This window comes from Mandrillus leucophaeus, unplaced genomic scaffold, assembly GCF_000951045.1.
Source record: "Mandrillus leucophaeus isolate KB7577 unplaced genomic scaffold, Mleu.le_1.0 Scaffold366, whole genome shotgun sequence".
Classification (NCBI taxonomy): Eukaryota; Metazoa; Chordata; class Mammalia; order Primates; family Cercopithecidae; genus Mandrillus; species Mandrillus leucophaeus.
In genome coordinates this window covers 1,052,364-1,073,942 of record NW_012103876.1, presented here as the reverse complement: position 1 = coordinate 1,073,942, position 21,579 = coordinate 1,052,364, and the positions used below count along the sequence as shown (strand labels likewise).

Sequence of the window (21,579 nt, the reverse complement as noted above, 5' to 3'; positions counted from 1 at the left end):
GTGTTAGCCAGGATGGTCTCGATCTCCTGACCTCGTGATCCACCCGTCTCGGCCTCCCAAAGTGCTGGGATTACAGGCTTGAGCCACCGCGCCCGGCCTTTTCCCCAGTTTTAATGGTATGGAAATAAACTAAGAGGAATTGACTTCACCACACTATCACAACTACTAAATAGTAAAACCCAGGACAGAATCTAGATCTGATTCCTATACTTACGTTTTACCTTCCTAATTAACCTCTTTTAGATATACAATCCAATTTGTCAGTTTTTCTTAATATGTGTAGCACCCCAAACAGAATCCAATATTCAACAAACAATCCAACTAGTAAAGAGAACAGAAGAACCATGAGCTACCCCATGTGGACTCATATTCTACTGATTCAGTCAAGGCTGTGTTTGCTTTATTGACAATCCCGGTATACTACTGGCTTAAACTGAACTTAAAGGAAATTAAGATCCATCCCCTACCCTCCCAAATTATCTTCAAATAAAATGTTATCATCACTGGGCGCAGTGGCTCATGCCTGTAATCCCAACACTTTAGGAAGCTGAGGCGGGCGATCACTTGAGACTAGGAGCTCCAGAACAACCTGGGCAACAGGGTGAAACCCCCGTCTCTACAAAAAAATATAAAAGTTAGCTAGCATGGTTGTGCTTGCCTGTAGTCCCAGCTACTCAGGAGGCTGAGGTGGGAGGATCAACTGAGCCAGGAGGGTTGAGGCTGCAGTGAGCTGAGACAGCGCCACTGCACTCCAGCCTAGGTGAAGAGCTAGACTGTCTCAAAAAATCAATACAATACAATACAATACAATGTTACCAAGACAAGTCTCTTAATTCTGTACTTTGGTAACTAAGTTGCTGGGTATTATTTTTCTCCCCTTAAACATACAATTTTGTATTTGTCCCTGTTCTTTTCAGCTGAACGTTTCTATTTATTGAGATCATCTGCAGTCTTGATTCTGTCATCTGATGCTATTAGCTCTCTTTCTCAGCTGCGTGTCATCTGCATATATGACAATCACACTTTTTACATCTTCATCCAAGTCACCAGGGAAAAATGGTTGTAAAGGATATGGCCAAGGACAAAACTGTGACATGTTACCAGAGAAGTCTGTCTTCTCCCTGGTCCAACTTTTCTTTAAATAATTAAGCAAACATTTATTGACAATCTTCAATGTGCAAGTAATTTGGGGAGATACAGGAAATTATGAGGCACTGTCCTAGCTCTTAAGGAGAGTGCAGTTTACTAATGGAGACAGCATACACACTCAAATAACTACAACCCAAGGTGTAAAGAGATATGCATAATAAAACAAGATCACACACAAGCAACTAATAACAGTGTTTGCCTCTGGGGAGGATGACAGGAATACTTGAAGACTGGAAGAGGAAGGAGGCATACTTTTCACTGTATACTTTTTTGTAAATCAAATTAAAAATTAGAAGGGAGGAATCAGATTATATAGAGTTAGGCACAGATTAAATGATCTAAGGTTCCTTCCAATGCAGAGATTTTATAAGTAAAATTAAAGTACTGCAGAAGAAAAACATCCAGGACAGAACCAGCCTCAAATCCACCTCCTATTACATCAACCATCCCATACTTCTCTATCTTACGCACAAGGACTTCATGAGAGATTTTATCAAGCACCTTGCTGAAATCCATTCTTAAAAGGCTGGCACCTCAAAGATTACAGAATCCTGTAGGAGTTCTATTTTTTCTTTTTCTTTTTCTACTTGTCCCCCATCTTGACTAGCATGTATTTTTCCAAAAGAAATACTTGGAAACCACTCCACAGATAGGGTTGGAAAAAGAATTAATTGATTCTAGTACTGTCTATATACCACTATTGCATTTAGCACATTTCTGTTCCTATTCATTTATATGTCAGTTTTCCTTCTACACCATGTAACTTTCTGAATTCAGAGACTCTGGTTTTATTTTTTTGTTTTTTTGTTTTTTTGTTTTTTTTTTTCCCCTCTTCAGCATCCTCAGCAGAGTCTAGGACAGATTAAATGCTAATAAATACTTGCTGAATTAAATTGTATCAACATATTCTAGGGGAAAAAAGAGTTCTTGTTTTATGAGGACCTACTCTGTGTCAGAGGCTTTATAAACATAACCTCTATCTTTACAACAACCCTACAAAGAATATATCATTATTTCTATTTTATAGTAAATATATATATATATTTTTTGAGACATATCTTGCTCTGTGGCCTAGGCTGGAGTGCAGTGGCATGATATTGGCTCACTGCAACCGCTGCCTCCCGGGTTCAAGCGATTCTCCTGCCTCAACCTCCTGAGTAGCTGGGATTACAGGCGCCTGCCACCACACCTTGCTAATTTTTGTATTTTTAGTAGAGATGGGGTTTCACCATGTTGGCCAGGCTGGTCTTGAACTCTTGACCTCGTGATCCACCCACCTCAGCCTCCCAAAGTGCTGGGATTACAGGCGTGAGCCACTGTGCCTGGCTGTAAATGAAATATTAAGTAACCTGATCAAGGTCACAAAACAAAAGCAAAACAAAACAAAAACAAAAAGCAAAAAACAAAAAACAAAAAGCACAAGGAATGCAATACAAATCTGACTACAGAAGCATATGTTCTTCTACAAGAACATGCTGCCTCTCCTGGAAAATAAGAAGCTAAAGAATGGGAAGAGAAAAGGTGGTAAGTGGTAAATGAGGGGGCAGGTAGAAGAGAATTTGAAGGGAGAGACTTGATATTGATAGATGGTTAGGACTATACGGTAATTCTATTAAATGTTATGATCACAACGGACTGGACTGGGGCTTGCTGCTGTTTTTCCTTTGAAACCTACTGCCCCTACAAAAGAGCACAGAAGTGCATGTAGGTTGCTCTGAAGGAGCACTTGTGGTTTATGAGGGTTGAGAGAGCTATTTAAACTAGCTACAGGCAGAGAATTCATTATGAAACACATACCCAAAAACCAAACTGCTGATGACAGCAGCCACAGATTTCAAAAGAGAACAACTCAGGGGTCTGAGTACAACTATCAAGGAAAGGTAGAAGAGAACAGGTATCACTGAAAGCTGAGAGAGATGACAATAAACATAAGACCATTACCTCAGCAGATTGTATTCCACTGCATGGGAAATGCTTTCAGGAGTTGTACTTAGAACTATGGCTTGGCACTGTTAAGATACAAATAATCAGTATTGCCTTGTGATGAAGGGCACTCACTGGCTTTAGAGTTGGACAGTAGGTGTCCAAGTTGGGCCTCTACTAGCTGTGTGGTCTTAGGCAAGTTCTGTAACCTGAGTAACAATTTCCTTACCTGTTGAATGAGATAACTGCACTTAACCTGAAGAGTTTTGCTAACAATCATATCAGATACTGTAAGAGTATACAGCCCACAGAAAGCACTCAATAAACATCAGTTTTATTCACTTACTAATTGTTTATATAATTTTCATTATTCTTCTTCCAGATTTATTTCTTAGCCTTATCCAAAGACTTAAATCCATCCGTGCAACCAGTGACCACTAGCTAGCCTACAATTTGGGTTAGAACTTAGTCTTAAGTGATTTCCATACTAAATTTTACAAACAAAATGGACAAATAAATAGCCTAAGCATTGCAGAACAATTATCAATACCATATAAACATCAATACATTTGTTTCCAAAATTCAAAGAAGATAAGCAATTAAAAATAAAAAACATATGGCCTAGTACTATAAATTGTAAAGACAATGGTTCCCTGAGGAGAGTGGAAATTATATATATAAAGAAGGGAGTTTTGACAGAATGACAAGTGGTTAAAGTCTTCTCAGTTTGTCTCCCTCAACCTCAAAACCACCTCAGCAGAAAATAATGGGAAGCCACAGAGTTGTGTCTGTTCCTGCTAAGATCACCCCTCTTTCAGCCTAGCACTTCTTCAGTGGATATAAGGAAAAGAAGGGAAGACAAGCTCCATCTGCACACAGTGAGGCAGCCATGCTGCCTGCCTCCCTACAACCAATGACCTCAGGAACTAGTCTCAATTAAAGGTTATTATTAGCACAAATTATTGGCTGGGTAAGGTGGCTCATATCTGTAATCCCAGCACTTTGGGAGGTCAAGGCAGGCGGATCACTTGAGGTCAGGAGTTCCAGACCAGCCTGGCTAACACAACAAAACCCTGCCTCTACTGAAAATAGACAATTTAGCCGGGCTTGGTGGTGAGTGCCTGTAATCCCAGCTTCTCGGGAGGTTGAGGCAGAAGAACTGCTTGAACCTGGGAGACGGAGGTTGCAGTGAGCTGAGATTGCACCAATGCACTCCATCCAGCCTGGGCGACAGAATGAGACTCTGTCTCAAAAAAAAAAAAAAATTATCTGCGAGTCTCTGAGACATGTGGCTACTTAAATTTAAATCTTAATTAGAATGAAATACAATTTTAAATTGGGCCAGGTGCGGTGGCTCACACCTATAATCCCAGCACTTTGGGAGGCCAAGGTGGGTGGATCACCTGAGGTCAGGAGTTTGAGACCAGCCCGACCAATATGGTGAAACCCTGTCTCTAGTAAAAATACAAAATTAGCTGGGTATGGTGGCGCATGCCTATAATCTCAGCTACTTGGGAGGCTGAGGCAGGAGAATCGCTTGAACCTGGAAGGCAGAGGTAGTAGTAAAGCCGAGATCACGTCATTGCACTCCAGTCTGGACAACAAGAGCAAAACTCTGTCTCAAAAAATAATAAAAAAATTGAATTCCTCAATCCCATGAGCCACATTTCAAACGCTCAATAGCCACATGTGGCTACCATATTTGACAGCACAGATATAGAACATTTCTATCATTGCCCAAGTTCCGATTGGATAGTGCTGTTTTTTCAAGAGATAACCAGGACCAATCCTATTATGCTTTAACTGTGTTTACCTTGAGCACCAAAAGAAATCAAGTCTCCTCTGGCATACCTCTTCAACTGGATTCTCATCCCCATTTGCCACTATTCTTGGTGATTTCAATATCTACATATTAGACTGAACCATATGATGTTGCAGTTTTTGTAAGTTCAACCCAAGATATGATCCATCTAGTAGTCCAGCCTCTCAGTTCCCTGACCTCTTGTTTATTAATTCCTATGGCTCCTACCATCTCAGCCTTTCTCCAGTGGGGTTCCAAGAGAGGAGTAAGCCTAACGCCCTAAGGTATCCACCAAATGTTATAAATCAATTTCTGTCCCCTGCATCTAAAATGGTACCAGTTATGTGTCATAACTGGGAGAAGTGAGCAAACAATCAATTCATTTTCTGACTTCTATAGTTCCAATGAAGAATTCTAGCTGAGCCTATCATTAATGATGAGCTCAATTTCAGGTGTCCATTCTCTGATCACCATCACCTATCTTTCCCAACTCACCCTCTCTAATGTTCTTACACCAATCACCCTTCAGCCCCACTAGGACATCTAATCCTATACTATCATCTTTTCACTGTTACTCCGTCGTATCCTCGCATTCCTTCTTACCTTAGTTTACCTAGTTATCATATTAACAATCCCCTTGAATATTCCCTCAACTTCTTTCTACTGTACTTCCTTGCAAAATCCAACTTTGGTTAAATACAGCCCTCCTACTTATTATGTGTCCCTATCTGCTGAATGTGACAGGAACAAAAACACATACAACAGTGCTGACTGGGCTCACTTTTTATTTAAGATCAAAATCTTAAGCGGTCCCTCACTACTGCCTAGCAATCCTGATATATTTTCCTAGTCGGTTCTTTCTTCCATCCTCCCAGGTACATTTCACATCTTCTCTGCTATTCTCAAACCTCTAATATCCATTCTGATTCCTGTATCACCATTCTTTTTTATTTAAATATAACTTTATTGAGATAAATTCATGTACCATATAATCCACCCATTTAAAGTCTATGATTCAATGGCAAGTACTTGGGAGGCTGAGGTGGGAGGACTGCCTGAGCTGGGGAGGCAGAGGTTGCAGCAAGCCAAGATTGCACTACTGCAGCCTGGGCGACAGAAAGAGAGTTCTTTATATACTCTGGATACTAAACCCTTAACATACACATGATTTGCAAATATTTTCTCCTATTCTGTAGGTTGTCTTTTCACTTTCTTGATAGTGTCCTTTGATGCACAGAAGTTTTAAATTTTGATAAAGTCCAATTTATCTTTTTTCTTTTGTTGTTTGTGCTTGTGGTATTATATCTAGGAATCCATTGCTAAACCTATGATTGTGAGGTTTCATCCCTAAGACAGTTCCCCTGACTCGCTGAGACAAGGTCTCAACTATGTTGCCCAGGTGGGACTCAAAGGATCCTCCCGCCTCAGCCTTGAGTAGATGGGACTTACCAGCGTGTACCACTGTAGCTGCCTATATAAGCTTTATGACTTACATTTAGGTCTTTGATCTATTTTCATATGTAGTATAAACAAGTGGTCCGACTCCATGGTTTTGCATGTGGATATTCAGTTGTCCCAGCACTATATATTAAGAAGACTGGATTGTTTTCCCCCACTGAATTGTCTTGACATCCTTGTCAAAAATCAATTGCCCACAAATGTATGGTTTTACTTCTGGACCCTCAATTCCATTCCACTGAATCGTCATGCCTACCTTTATGCCAGAACCACGCTGTCTGAATTAGTAAGTTGTAAAATTGGAAAGCATGAACCCTTAACTTCGTTCTTTTTCAAGACTGTTCTATTCTGTGTCCCTTGTATTTTGGTATGAATTTTGGAACCAACTTATCAATTTATACAAAAAAGTTAGCTAAGATTTTTGTGGGTTTTTTTTGTTTGTTTGTTTTTTTGAGATGGAGTTTCGCTCTTGTTGCCCAGGCTGGAGTGCAATGGCATGATCTTGGCTCACCGCAACCTCTGCCTCCTGGGTTCAAGCGATTCTCCTGTCTCAGCCTTCTGAGTAGCTGGGATTCTCCTGTCTCAGCCTCCTCAGTAGCTGGGATAACAGGCATGCGCCACCATCCCTGGCTAATTTGTTTTTCTATTTTTAGCAGAGAGAGGGTTTCTCCACGTTGGTCAGGCTGTTCTCAAACTCCTGACCTCAGGTGATCTGCCCACCTCAGCCTCCTAAAGTGCCCAGCCTAGCTGGACTTTTGAGAAGGATTTGAAATCTGTAGATCAACTTGGTGAATACTGCCATCTTAACAACATTAAGTATTCTAAACCATGAACATGAAATACCATTCCATTTATTTAGGTCTTGTTTAATTTCTTTTTGTTTTTTTTTTTTTTTTGAGACGGAGTCTCGCGCTGTCGCCCGGGCTGGAGTGCAGTGGCCGGATCTCAGCTCACTGCAAGCTCCGCCTCCCGGGTTTTGCGCCATTCTCCTGCCTCAGCCTTCCGAGTAGCTGGGACTACAGGCGCCCGCCACTTCGCCCGGCTAGTTTTTTGTATTTTTTAGTAGAGACGGGGTTTCACCGTGTTAGCCAGGGTGGTCTCGATCTCCTGACCTCATGATCCGCCCGTCTCGGCCTCCCAAAGTGCTGGGATTACAGGCTTGAGCCACCGCGCCCGGCCTTAATTTCTTTCAACAATGTTTTATAATTCTCAGAGAAGTTTTTTATTTATTTTGTCAAACATATTCCTAAGTATTTTATTATTTTTGATACTATATTAAATATAACTCTTTTCTTAAATCCATTTTCAGATTGTTCACTGCTAGTGTACAAAAATACAGTTCATTTTCTATATTGACCTTGTATCCTGCAAACTTGCTGAACTCGTTTATTAGTTCTAAAGGCTTGTTTTATTTCAGTGGATTCTCTAGGATTTTCTATATAAAAGATGTCATCTGATAGAGGAGTTAACGTCTTCCTTTCCAACCTGAATGGCTTTTATTTCATTTCTTTCCTAACTGTCCTGGCTAGAACCTCCTTTACCATGTTGAATGGAAGTGGCAAGAATGAACACCTTGTCTTGTTTCTGATTTTGGGGAAAGCTGTCAGTCTTTCACCATTAAGTATGATATTAGCTGTGAGTTTTTCATAGATGCCCTCTATCAGGCTGAGGAAGTTCCTGTCTATTCCTAGTTTGCTGAGTATTTTATTGTCATGAAGGAGTACTGAATTCTATCAAATGCTTTTTCTGTGTCCATTTAGATATTGTGTGGTTTTTGTCCTTTGTTCTACAATATAGTATATTAACTGATTTTCTAATGTTAAACCAACCTTTCAGACTTTTTGATGAGAAAAGTAGTAGTACCTGAGAGAAATTCTACACTCTTCCACCACCAAAAGTATTAGTCTATCTGCATCTGTACCCATATCCTCTGTCTTCCCTCCTACTGCACAGAATGAATTGCTCACATGGCTATCTAAGGCTAACTTTTCCATTTGACCCTGAATCTGAATGTTTTTGCTTAATTAAGGATTCTCCTCCTGCCATCATCTCTCCTGAAACATCAGTTTTTCCCTCTTTTTTTAGATCATTCCATCAGCATACAAATATGCAGTAATATTTCCCATAAGGTTATTTCTAGACTTGTATAGCCTACTGTCTGCTCAACATCTTCATTTGGTTATTCACTGGGCATCTTAAAATTATGTACAAAACCAAATTCTTAATTTCTTCCTCCAAATCTGCTCCTACCCCAGTGTTCCCGCTCTCAAACAATGAAGTCATCATTAACCCAGTTGCTTGGGGAAAAACCTTGATTTCACCTTAGTCTTTCTGGTTCTCTCACACTCCAACAAATCCTGTAGGCTCAACCTTCAAAATGTTTCCAAATCTGACAACTTCTTTACCTCACAGCTACCTCTATGGTCAAAGCAAACATCAGATCTTCCCTGGACTAATGCAACAGCCATTCTCCTCCACCCCTGCTTAGTCTCCTCAATTCCATTTTTGTCCCTATCCCTCTATAGATTATTTTCCACATTGTAGCCAGAGTTAGATTACATTATTCCCTCATTCTGAACCCCTCTATGGCTTTTCATCATATTTAGAATAAAGTACAAAAACCTCACCTCACATGATCTGACCACTGTTTATTTCTTCTCTCCTTTCCTCGTCGCTCAATCTAATTCAGTCATTGTGTCTTTCCTGCAGCTCTAAGAAACATGCCAAACACACGCTTGCTTTAGGGCCTTTATATTTATTCCCTGACCTAGAATGACTGTATTCAAATATCACCTCAAGAAGTCTCCCTTGATCTTCCCCTTTAATCAAGCCCCCTTTTTTCCTCTGTTCTAGTCATTCTCCATCCCCTCTTCTTGCCTCGTTTTTCTTAAATTGTATTTATTATCTGTTTCTCTCACAAAAAGGTAAGCTTTATAGAACGCTGACTTCTGTGTTTAGTACTGTACCCTCAGCTTGCAGAACAATATCTGGGTTATAGTTGCTGCTAAATAAATACTAATTGGGTTGTCAGTAAAGAAATACAAATAACATAGTTAAACACAACACAGTGATCTTCTGAATTACTCAGAGGGGCTTTCTAAGTTGAGTACCCTACAACTGGCTTAGCCAGAAACCTGAGTTAAGATTGCCTTCTCTCATCTTGACCAGTCACAAGGTCTGCTTCTCTCGCCTAAAGATTCTCAAGTCTGTCCACTTCTACTAACACTGCTTTATCATCTGTCTCTCTGCTTTTAGTCTCCTCCAAATTATGGTTAATATTTCAGTACACTGTATTGTCTTTCAGTCGTTATTCTGAATCCTTATGTATGTAATACTTCGTCTTGTTTTTGAACACTGGGTTAAGTTGTTCATTGTTATAAATAATGATTTAATAAACCATCTTTGTCCATACAATTTCATCTAAATTCTGATGATGTTTTTAGAGCAGATTTTCAAACTTTAATTCACGGGTCAGAAGATACGAGTTACTTTTAAGTTCTACATATATATTATCAAATTGCTTAAACAAAAATTTCAGCTGTTAAAGATTAAGCTATAAATATTATAGACAAGTCTAGTAGGAAGTAGATCAGTAAAAGTGTACCTCTTAAGAGAACAAGCTTATCTCTAAGCTTGAAAGAAAATTGCTACAATTTGAGTAGGGAGGGAGGGGGCCTCTGTGGCTTTTTTGCAGCAAAGGCAGTTTGGCATTGCAGTACTGTCTCTGGAGTCTAACTGCCTTTGAATCCTATCCCAGACCAGGTAATTACAGGCTTGAAGCCTCTAAGCCTTTGTTTGCTCATCTGTAAATGGACCCAGCAATGCTTATCTTTTTAGGGTTATAAAGATTTCTATTTAGGAACTACCAACATAATCATGTAAGATGTTTGAGTTAGGAAGCTATGTCTATTAGAATAAGATTATCAAGTCTAGTACCTGAGAGAACAACAAGAGATTGTCAGAATGGATAAAAGGATGACCCAATGGTATATTGTCTACAGGAGACACATTTTAAAAATAAAAACACAGATCAGTTAAAGGTAAACGAATGGAAAAAGACGCATCAGGCAAACAGTAGGAGTAAGACTGAAATGACTAGAACCATATCTAGTTGTTCTATCAGATAAAATACACTTCAAGAAATAATTAGCTGGGCATCATGGCACGTGCCTGTAATCCCAGCTACTTGGAAGGTTGAGGCACAAGAATCCCTTGAACTTGGGAGGCAGAGGTTGCAGTGAGCTGAGACAGTGCCACTGCACTCCAGCGTGGGCAACACAGTGAAACTCTGTATCAAAAGCAAAAAAAAAGAAGAAGAAGAAAAGAAGGCCGGGCACAGTGGCTCATACCTGTAATCCCAGTACTTTAGGAGGCCAAGGCAGGCGGATCACTTCAGGTCAGCAGTTTGAGACCAGCCTGGCCAACCTGGTAAAACTCTGTCTCTGCTAAAAATACGAAAATTAGCTGGCCATGGTGGCGGGTGCCTGTAATCCCAGCTACTCAGGAGGCTAAGGCAAGATAATAGCTTGAACCCAGGAGACAGAGGTTGCAGTGAGCCAAGACTGCGCTACTGCACTCCAGCCTGGGCAACAGGGCGAGACTCCATCTCAAAAAAAAAAAAAAAAATACATGTATACACACACACACACATATATACACACACACACATACACACACACACATACACATATATACACACACACACATATGTATACACACTATCAGAGATAAAACTGGAAATTACATAGTATATTTACATGTTGGCTGAATAATTTATATGAAACTGTGAAAGACTAGAATATCTACCACAATCTGGCCGGGCACAGTGGCTCATGCCTGTAATCCCAGCACTTTGGGAGGCTGAGGCGGGCAGATCACCTGAGCTCAGGAATTCGAGACCAGCCTGGCCAACATGGTGAAACCCCATCTCTACTAAAAATACAAAAATTAGCCTGGCATGGTGGCAGGCGCCTGTAATCCCAGCTACTCAAGAGGCTGAGGCAGGAGAATTACTTGAACCCGGGAGGCAGAGGTTACAGTGAGCCAAGATCACACCACTGCACTCCAGCCTGGGGGACAAGAGTGAGACTTCATCTCAAAAAAAAAAAAAAAAAGAGTATCTGCCACAATCTTGAAAAACAACAAATGGGAAATCATGCTACCTGACTTTAAGACTCACTATGAAGCTACTATAATCAAGACACTTGTACTGGCATAAAGACAAACAGATCAATTAAATAAAAACGAGAACCCAGACATAAACTCTCACTTATACAGTAAGCTGGTTTTCAAAGGCACCAAAGCAACCCATTGAGAGAAATAAGTCTTTTAAATGAACTGAGCTAGAATAACTAGATATCTACATAGAATAAATAAACCTCATCCCCTAACTCACACCATACACAAAAATCAATTCAAGATGTACCATATACCTAAATAGAAAATAATAACCATAAAGGAAAAAATGGAAAATTAGACCATCTTAAATCTTCTTCATAGCAAGACACCATTAAGAAAATGAACAGGCAGCTGGGTGCAGTGGCTCACACCTGTAATCCCAGCACTTTGGGAGGCCAAGACGGGTGGATCACGAGGTCAGGAGATCGAGACTATCCTGGCCAACATGGTGAAACCCCGTCTCTACTAAAAATACAAAAAAATTAGCCGGGCGCGATGGCGGGCGCCTGTAGTCCCAGCTACTCAGGAGGCTGAGGCAGGAGAATGGCGGGATCCCGGGAGGCGGAGCTTGCAGTGAGCCGAGATCGCGCCACTGCACTCCAGCCAAGGGGAAAGAGCGAGACTCCGTCTCAAAAAAAAATAAAATAAAATAGAAAAAAGAACACATATTTGACAAACTGGTATTCAGGACATACAAAGACCTCCTAGCTCAATAATAAAAAGTCACATAATCCAATTTTAAAATGGACAAAACGTTTGAACACTTTACAGAAGATACAAAATTAGACAACAATCATGTGAAAAAAAAAGTGCTCAACATCATTAGCCATCAGGGAATGCAATTAGAATCATTACATGACTACCAGAATGGCTAAAATTAAGGGGGTAAAACAGTATCAAATGGTGACAAAGATGTAAAACAAGTAAAATAACTAGAATGCTCATAAACTGCTAGTGGGAATTAAAATAGTACAACTACTTTGGAAAAAGGTTTGGCAGTTTCTTTATAACCTAGCAATTCCATTCCTAGCAATTTATTCAAAAGATGTGAAATCTTATGCTCACTATACAACCTGTACAAGAATGTTCACAGCAACTTTCTTTGTAATAGTGAAAAATACACCAAGAGAAGAACTGTATGAAGAAACTGGTATATTCACACGCTAGAATACTACTCAGTAATAAAAAGGAATATAACATGGATCAATCTCAAAACGTTATGCTGAGTGAAAGATTACACAAAAGTATACTGGTATGATTCTACTAATATCAAATTCTAGAATATCATATAAGCAGAATTTTACAGAAATAAACAGTGGTTGCCTTTAGGGGGAGGGGAGAAGAAGGGATATGAGGGATTCTTCCAGGGTGATATTAATACTCCGTGTCTTGATAGGTATATGCATATGCCCAAACTCTGCAAATTTACACTTAATGTTTGTGCATTTCACACAAATATTGGAACTTAGTTCATGACCTGCACGCTTAAGTATTTCAGGGAAAATGAACCAATATTTGCAACTTACTTTGCAAAGCATCGAAAACATAACATGGATTAAAGGATGGCTAGAGAGATAAACAGATTTGTAATAAAACATAGTAAGATATTAATGGAATCTAAGTAGCAAGATTCTTTGTTGTGAGTAAGAACTTTGTTGTGTATTCAAAATTTTCATAATAAAATAACAGGGGAAAAAAGACTGGGGAAACCCTCTAAAGATGAATAAAGATATATGACTAGATGCAATGTATGATGCTTAATTGGATCCTTTACCCCAAAAAAGAGATACAAAGGATACTACTGGAACAACTGAGGAAATGTGAATGTGGATTGTATACTAGATAATAGTATTGGCATTAACATTAAATTTCTTGAGTATAATAATGGTGTTGTAACACATTATTTTGTAGGAGAATGATCTTGTTCTTAAGAGATACACACTGATCGAGCTCAGTGGTTTAATTTCAGCACTTGGGGAGGCCAAGATAGGAGGATCTTTCGAGGTCAAGAGCTTGAGATCAGCTTGGGCAACACAGCAAAACCCCTATCACTACAAAATTAAAATTAAATTTAGCTGGGTGTGGTGGTGAGTGCTTGTAGTCCTAGCTACTAGGGAGGCTGAGGTGGGAGGACTGCTGGAGCCCAGGAGTTCAAGGTTACAGTGAGCTATGATCATGCCAGTGCACCTCAGCCTGGGTGACAAAGCAAGACCCTGTCTCAAAAAACAAAAACAACAAGAGATGCATACTAATTAAAGTATTTAGAGGTAAAGTGTCATGATTTATGCAACTAACTCTCAAATGGTCAGGGAAAAGTCCATATATGTAAAAATATACATATGAGAAAGAAAAAGAAGAGAAATAGGAAGGATACAGAAAGTACACTATTTTTGTATCTCATACTTCTGAAATTTGAAAATTTTCAAAATAGAGAGGAAAAAAGAATAGGCCCTGAAATAAACAGGTCTAAGTCTCAATTCCCACACTACCAATTACTAGCTTAACTATTTTGAGCAAGTTACTTCTCCCTAAGGATGACAAAGCCTAACTTGTAAGGTTACTGCAAAGATCAGGTAAAATAAGAGTTAAGTGCGTAAGTGCATAGTGCCTTGCACAAAATAGTGTTACTATAAAGACCAGTAGCGGTCAGGTATGGTGGCTCATGTCTATAATCCCAACACTCTGGGAGGCCAAAGCAGGAAAATCACTCGAGCCCAGGAGTTCAAGAACAGCCTGGGCAACGTAAGACACCATTTCTTTAAAAAAGAAAAAAACAAAAACAAAAACAAAAAAAGACCAGTAGTGTGTCACAGACTCATGAATTTATTTATTTATTTATTTATTTTTTCCCGAAGGGTTTACTATTTGTTTAATAAAAAAATCACACAGCAACTTTTTTTTTTTTTTTTTTTTTTTGAGACGGAGTTTTGCCCTTGTTGCCCAGGCTGGAGTGCAATGGCACCATCTCAGCTCAACACAGCAACTTTTATCCAAACAGCAACTACTACAAAAGGAATGACAAGAAAAAAAATATGACTTCACAGAAATACACTAAAAAATTTGACAATGTTATGCAGGAACCGCCAAAGTTTTAGTGTTTAATAATGAATAGCACAACTGACCAAGGCCCAAGATGTGAAGACACTATGTTCAAGAAACTGGGGGGTAAATCACTCTACAAACTAACTATATAGTACGTGATAAGAATGCATACTTTATAATATAAAACCTGTCTACACATAATAGTTAGCTGTAAAAAGCCATTCGATCTTCCCTTGGCTTGGAAACATGGTGTTCCAGATTCCAGCATAAATTATTAGCAACCTTCAACTCTTTTGTGTGGCAAGTATCTTGTTTTCACCTTCCAGTTCTTCCACCCCAGCCTGTGTCATGAGGTCTGCGACGTTCTTCTCCAGATCATCAATGCGACTACTCATATCGTCAATTCTGCCAATGATCTGGTCAGACATGGTCTGAAATTTATCTTGCATCTGCTGCAGGAGTGTCTGCACCACCGAGGTGAGGTTCTGCACGGTCTTGGGGTCAGTCTCGGCCATCTCCCTGATACCCAGCTTGGTGGTTATGTCTCTTATTTTTATTTTTTTTGGAGATGGAGTCTCACTCTGTTGCCCAGGCTGGCATGCAGTGATGCAATCTCAGCTCACTGCAACCTCCACCTCCTGGGTTGAAGTGATTCTCCTGCTTCAGCCTCCAAAGTAGCTGAGATACAGGTGTGCGCCACCATGCCTGGCTAATTTTTGTATTTTTAGAAGAGATGGTGTTTCACCACGTTGGCCAGGCTGGCCTCGAACTCCTGACCTGAAGTGATTCACCCACCTCGACCTCCCAAAGTGCTGGGATTACAGGGGTGAGCCACCATGCCCAGCCAAATTTCAATTAAAAAAAAAAAAAAAAAGAGAGAGAGAATCCTATTTTCAAATAAAATTTCACATGAAACCCAGTATGTAAAATACATAAATGTAGAGCTCTGGATGAGGTGGGTGGTAAAGGTGGAGTGTTACCAGTATTCATTCTGCCCTTCCCACACCTTTACAGAACCCTAGTTAACTAGAGGACATTTTGAAAACCAGTTCTCAACCGGGCGTGGCCTCTTTAAAAAAAAAAAAAAAAACGAAAAACCAGTTCTCTAGGACAGGGATGGCCAGCCAACATTTTTCTTTGAGACGGAGTTTCGCTCTTGTTGCCCAGGCTGGCGTGCAATGGTGTCCTCAGCTCACAACAACCTCTGCCTCCTGGGTTCACGCGATTCTCCTGCCTCAGCCTCCCAAGTAGCTGGGATTACAGGCAGGGTGCCACCATGCCCGGCTGATTTTTAGTAGAGATGAGGTTTCACCATGTTGGCCAGGCTGGTCTCAAACTCTGGACCTCAAGTGATCTGCCCACCTCGGCGTCCCAAAGTGCTAGGATTACAGGCTGGAGCTAATGCGCTCCGCCCAGCTTTTTGCATAAATAAACTTTTATTGCAACACAGCCGCCTGATTCATTTACAAATTGTCTATGACTGCTTTACTGCTTTACAGCAGAGTTGAGTAGCAGTGACAAACACTTGAGTAGTTGCAACAGAGACCATATGGCCTGCAAAGCCTAAAATATTTACTATCTATTCCTTTCAGAGAAAGTTAGCTAGACTTTGCTTTTAAGAGTACATTTTCTGAGGGCCTACCTGCACAGTACCATATTAGATACTGTGGAGGGAATTTAAAGGACTATGACACAGTAACTGTTAACAATATTAAGTTTATATGTAATTAATGAATGATTCAGACTTTAAAAAGAACTTTTTGGGGTTTGACTCTTCTGTAAATTAAAAGAGCCCGAGATATTAGCAACAAAAGCTTTCTGCAATGTGTAAAATTTGTTTGGATCCTGTTTTCAACAAACTGTGAAAAACGAAACAACAAAAAAACAATTATGGGACTCAAGGAGAGTTGAACAAACCAGATATTTGGTGGTATTAAAAATTATCGGCTGAGTGCGGTGGCTCAAGTCTGTAATCCCAGCACTTTGGGAGGCTGAGGCGGGCAGATCACAAGGTCAGAAGATTGAGACCATCCTGGCTAACATGGTGAAACCCTGTCTCTACTGAAAATACAAAAAATTAGCCAGGTATGGTGGGTGGGTGCCTGTAGTACCAGCTACTTGGGAGGCTGAGGCAGGTGAATGGTGTGAACCCAGGAGGCGGAGCTTGCAATGAGCAGAGATCGCGCCACTGCATTCCAGCCTGGGAGACAGAGCGAGATTCCGCCTCAAAAAAAAAAAAAAAAAATTGTTAATTGGCTGGGCGCAGTGGCTCACGCCTATAATCCCAGCATTTTGGGAGGCCTAGGCGGGTGGATTACAAGGTCAGGAGTTCCAGATCAGCCTGGCCAATACAGTGAAACCCCTTCTCTACTGGAAATACAAAAAAAATTAGCTGAGAGTGGTGGCGCGTGCCTGTAGTCCCAGCTACTTGGGAGACTGAGGCAGGAGAATCGCTTGAACCCGGGAGGTGGAGGTTGCAGTGAGCCAAGATCGCGCCACTGCACTCCAGCCTGGGCGACAAAGAGAGACTCCATATCAAAAAATATATATATACACACACACATATATATATATAATTAATTGGCCAGGTGTGGTGGCTCACACCTGCAATCCTAGCACTTTGGGAGGCTGAGGTGGGAGGAGCATGAGGTCAGGAGATCGAGACCATCCTGGCTAACATGGTGAAACTCTGTCTCTACTAAAAATACAAAAATTAGCCAGGCATGGTGGCAGGAGCCTGTAGTTCCAGCTACTGGGGAGGCTGAGGCAGGAGAATGGCATGAACCTGGGAGGCGGAGCTTGCAGTGAGCCGAGATCGTGCCACCGCACTCCAGCCTGGGCGACAGAGCGAGACTCCGTCTCAAAAAAAAAAAGATATCTGGGATATAATCTGAAATAATCCAGGATACAACACATCTGAAACAACAGTGGCCACAAGTTGATGAATGACTAGGTAGAACATGGGGGTTCAGGGTACTACTATCCTCTCCATTTTTAAGTTTGAAATTTTTGGTAATTAAAAGTAAAACACACACACACACACACACACACAGTCCTTTTGCAAGACAAATACCAAAGATAAACTAGCCATTGTCTTTTGAAGAAACTGGTATGAAAATCACGTAACAAAAATAAGGATCTAGGAAAAAACCCCAAGAGCCCTCCTTCTAAAGAATCATCAATGGCAGTCAAATCACACTGGATACTGTCATCAGAGCCTAAATAAAGATAATAGTAAATAAGTTTCATATGGAGAAAAGACTCTGAATTTATCTGAACTTCACTAGCAAATGTTTACCAAGGTTCTTCTGAAAATGTAATGGATGACAGTGGTGTATAACAGAAACATACAATTCTTTAAAAGGTTTTATAATGTAATATGTACAAAAGAATATATATGTGAACCTATTACCCAACTTAAGAACTAGAATATTGCCCAAACTGATTAGCCAACTGTATGCTTGTTTCTGATTTCATTTCTCTGCCTCCACCCCATCCCCCACCCCAGAGGTGGCCTTTATTCTCAAAATTATATTACTTTACTTTCTTTTTATACAAACACACAGTTTTACCACAAATTCTTAAACAATATACTGACCACCATATTGGATTTAGTATTCTGAAACTTACTTTTTAAAAAAAAAATCTGAACATTCATGGAAGATTCTATAGAGCACAGAACACTAGCTTTTGAGTTTAACTTGGTGTATCCCAGCTCCTGCCACTTTCTAGGTATGTGATCTTGGGGAAATTATTTCCCCGTCAAGTTCAGTGTCCTCTTTTATAAGTGAAATAATTCCTGTTTCAAAAGACTGTTATGAGGATTAAAACAATATACAAAAAGCACTGTTACTGGTATATAGCAGGTGTTCATAAATGTTCATAATGTTGCTTACTGTTAAGCATGGCTTATAAAGATTCGGCAAATTAAATCCTTTTACTTAACAGAAAATAGTATCTTGTTATCAAGTATTTCCTTTATATAAGGCCATTAGAAAACTCCTTAGTAAGAGATCAGTCTGTGCATGGTCAATCTCCAGAAAGAAGTAAGGTTCATCTACCACCAGAAAGAAGTAAGGTTCATCTGATCTTTTTTTGACTTTGCACTCAAGGGTTTACAGAGGTGACTATGTCACATGGACTCTGTTCACCAGCAAAGAGTCTAATCCATCAAACTATTTATTCTAGGTAATTGAAAAGCTGACAAGGTCAGTTCTGATGAGATGAGAATTCATGTTTGCACTCAGAGGTAAAAGACTATATAGCATTCTGCTTTCCTGAAACTGACTGACGTTTCCATGGTCTTCTCGAACACTCCCTTGTGTGTCCCAGCTCTACACATGGAAGGCAGAAAGAACACAGTAATGAAGAATGCTAGCTCTGGGCCCTGGCTTTGCTGCTTACTGCCTGACAATGCAAGTACTAAAGCTCTCTTAGTTTCATCATCAGTAAAATGGAGATAATAAAAACTTATATTAATACATACTCATAGTCCTGACTGTGGCTGTAAGATCGTCCTAATGGAGATCACTGATCTAATATTAATTCCTTGAACTTTTATCTTTCTCAAAATGCTCTAGATGCCTGACTTTAAAAGTGTGACTAGATCATGAGGTGAAGAACTTCTCTAAAATGGTTTTTGCTGTTAATATTCCTTTAACACATAATGCTTTGGGTATGAACTCAGGTGTTAAAAAGAACTATTTTATTTTTCAAGGAAGGAATAAGCACATCTGGCAGAAGAAAACTGCTAAGAGAAATCCTGAGGCAGGGGGCTCCTTAGCATGAAGGTACAATGAATGGGATAACTGAAGTGAAGGCAAAGTCAATGTTAAGAGAGGAACAAGATGGGAAGAGTAAAAGCACTGAGAATTCATGCAGACCTACACTGCAGTCAGGCTGCCATTTCATATGTCACCTCATACAGTTACTTTATTAATGCAACCTAGTGGAGCTGACATGAGGAAATGTTCCACAGCAAAGTTGAACAAAGTTGTTAGAAGACAACTGAAGACGGGGTGCGGTGGCTCATGCCTGTAATCCCAGCACTTCAGTAGGCCGAGGCAGGTGGATCACGAGGTCAGGAGTTCAAGACCAGCCTGGCCAAGATGGCAAAAACCCACCTCTGCTAAAAATACAGGCATGGTGGCACGTGCCTGTAATCCCAGCTATTCGGGATGCTGAGGGAGAGAACTGCTTAAACCGAGGAGGCAGAGGTTGCAGTGAGCCGAGACTGTGCCACTGCACTCCAGCCTGGGCGACAGAGTGAGAATCCATCTCAAAAAAAAAAAAAAAAAAAAAGTAGACAACTGAGACCACAGGGGTTGCAGGGAGGAGCTCCTACGTTTTTTGTTTTTTTTTTTCGAGACAGAGTCTCGCTCTGTCGCCTGGGCTGGAGTACAGTGGCCGGATCTCAGCTCACTGCAAGCTCCGGCTCCCGGGTTTACGCCATTCTCCTGCCTCAGCCTCCCAAGTAACTGGGACTACAGGCGCCCGCCACCACGCCCGGCTAGTTTTTTGTATTTTTTTAGTAGAGACGGGGTTTCAATGTGTTAGCCAGGATGGTCTCGATCTCCTGACCTCGTGATCCGCCCGTCTCGGCCTCCCAAAGTGCTGGGATTACAGGTTTGAGCCACCGCGCCCGGCACTCCTACGTTATTAATCCAAGAGGAGTAACATGCATGCAGTGTAACATAAGTCTGGGGTGGAAATATTGGTCTATGAGTTCATCCAGTAGCTAGGAGTATGTATATGTCAGTACTGTGGGCATTCGAATAAGATAATGTCCTCTCCAGAAAACACTGAACAGTTCTAGGGTGAAGCCGATTAAAGAAGAATCTACTTTATAGCAGATAAGACCTAGTGCCCAGGCTCTGTTTCAAAACATCCCTTCTTTTCTTTTTTTTTTTTTTTTTTAAGATGGAGTCTTGTTCTGTTGCCCAGGCTGGAGTGCAGTGGCCTGATCTCGGCTCACTGCAAGCTCCGCCTCCTGGGTTTACGCCATTCTCCTGCCTCAGGCTTCCGAGCAGCTGGGACCACAGGCGCCCGCCACCACACCCAGCTAATTTTTTGTATTTTTAGTACAGACGGGGTTTCACCATATTAGCCAGCATGGTCTCGATGTCCTGACCTTGTGATCCGCCCGCCTCGGCCTCCCCAAGTGCTGGTATTACAGGCGTGAGCCACCGCGCCGGGCCGCAAAACATCCTTTCTTAAATGTCTTTGCGTTTTGTTTTATAAGCTGCTCCTGTCACTTTGGTTTCCTCTGTCAAAAAATATTCCCACAACAAGGAAAAACAACTAAGTACATTTTGTATTATTTGTGAAAGTTAAAAACTATACGCAATGTCATGAATATAAATAATTTCAAACAGCATGTTAGATGATGCTTATGATGTAATTCTGGGGGGGACAAATATAAATACAGGAGACAGATATAGATAGATAGACAGACAGACAGGCAGACAGACAGACAGACATCAGCAGAATCCCAGATACATATCAGCAGAATCCCAATACTGGGAGGGAAAGTGCTTGTTCTTGCAACCTACCAGAAAGAATATAGAAAAATATATGTATTTCACTTGTTGGTTTCATTTCTATTACTTTCATATTTAGTGGAAGAGGTATGTTTTTAAATTCCCAGTTGCTCTGGAGATACATCCTAGTTCCTTTAAACACAACACTTTGGGCATCCAGCCCCTGCTGACCCCCCGTGACCAGGCCCCACCTCCTCTTCCTTCTATCTCTAGCTTCTTCATCCAGTCAGTAATAGCAATGAATTTTTTCTTTTTTTTTTTAAACAGGAATGGAACAGCATGGAGTCCATGAATTCTTTTTCCTTTCTACTTGCTGCCCACCCATCCTCTTAATTCTACATGGATTTGAATACCCTTTTCCCTACATCAGTGCCACTTCTGTTCACACCGATTAGATCTTTCTGCAGGATCAGCACTGCTTCTATTTCAAGAAATAAAAGCTTTGGCAGTGCTCACGCAAGAAGGGGGCTGCTGGCCCAGTCTGCATAA

The 21,579-nt window shown here is 40.7% G+C and overlaps 1 protein-coding gene and 1 pseudogene across 3 annotated transcripts in view; both read right to left on the bottom strand.

Moving 5' to 3' along the window:
• The window catches only part of UIMC1 (ubiquitin interaction motif containing 1), a 112,695-nt gene that overhangs the window by 8,084 nt on the left and 83,032 nt on the right, over positions 1–21,579 (bottom strand). The gene's annotated exons all lie outside the window — the stretch shown is intronic.
• On the bottom strand, positions 14,581–15,092 carry LOC105546718 (annotated as a pseudogene). The gene has a single exon (XR_001007133.1). The product of XR_001007133.1 is annotated as a heat shock factor-binding protein 1 pseudogene (transcript).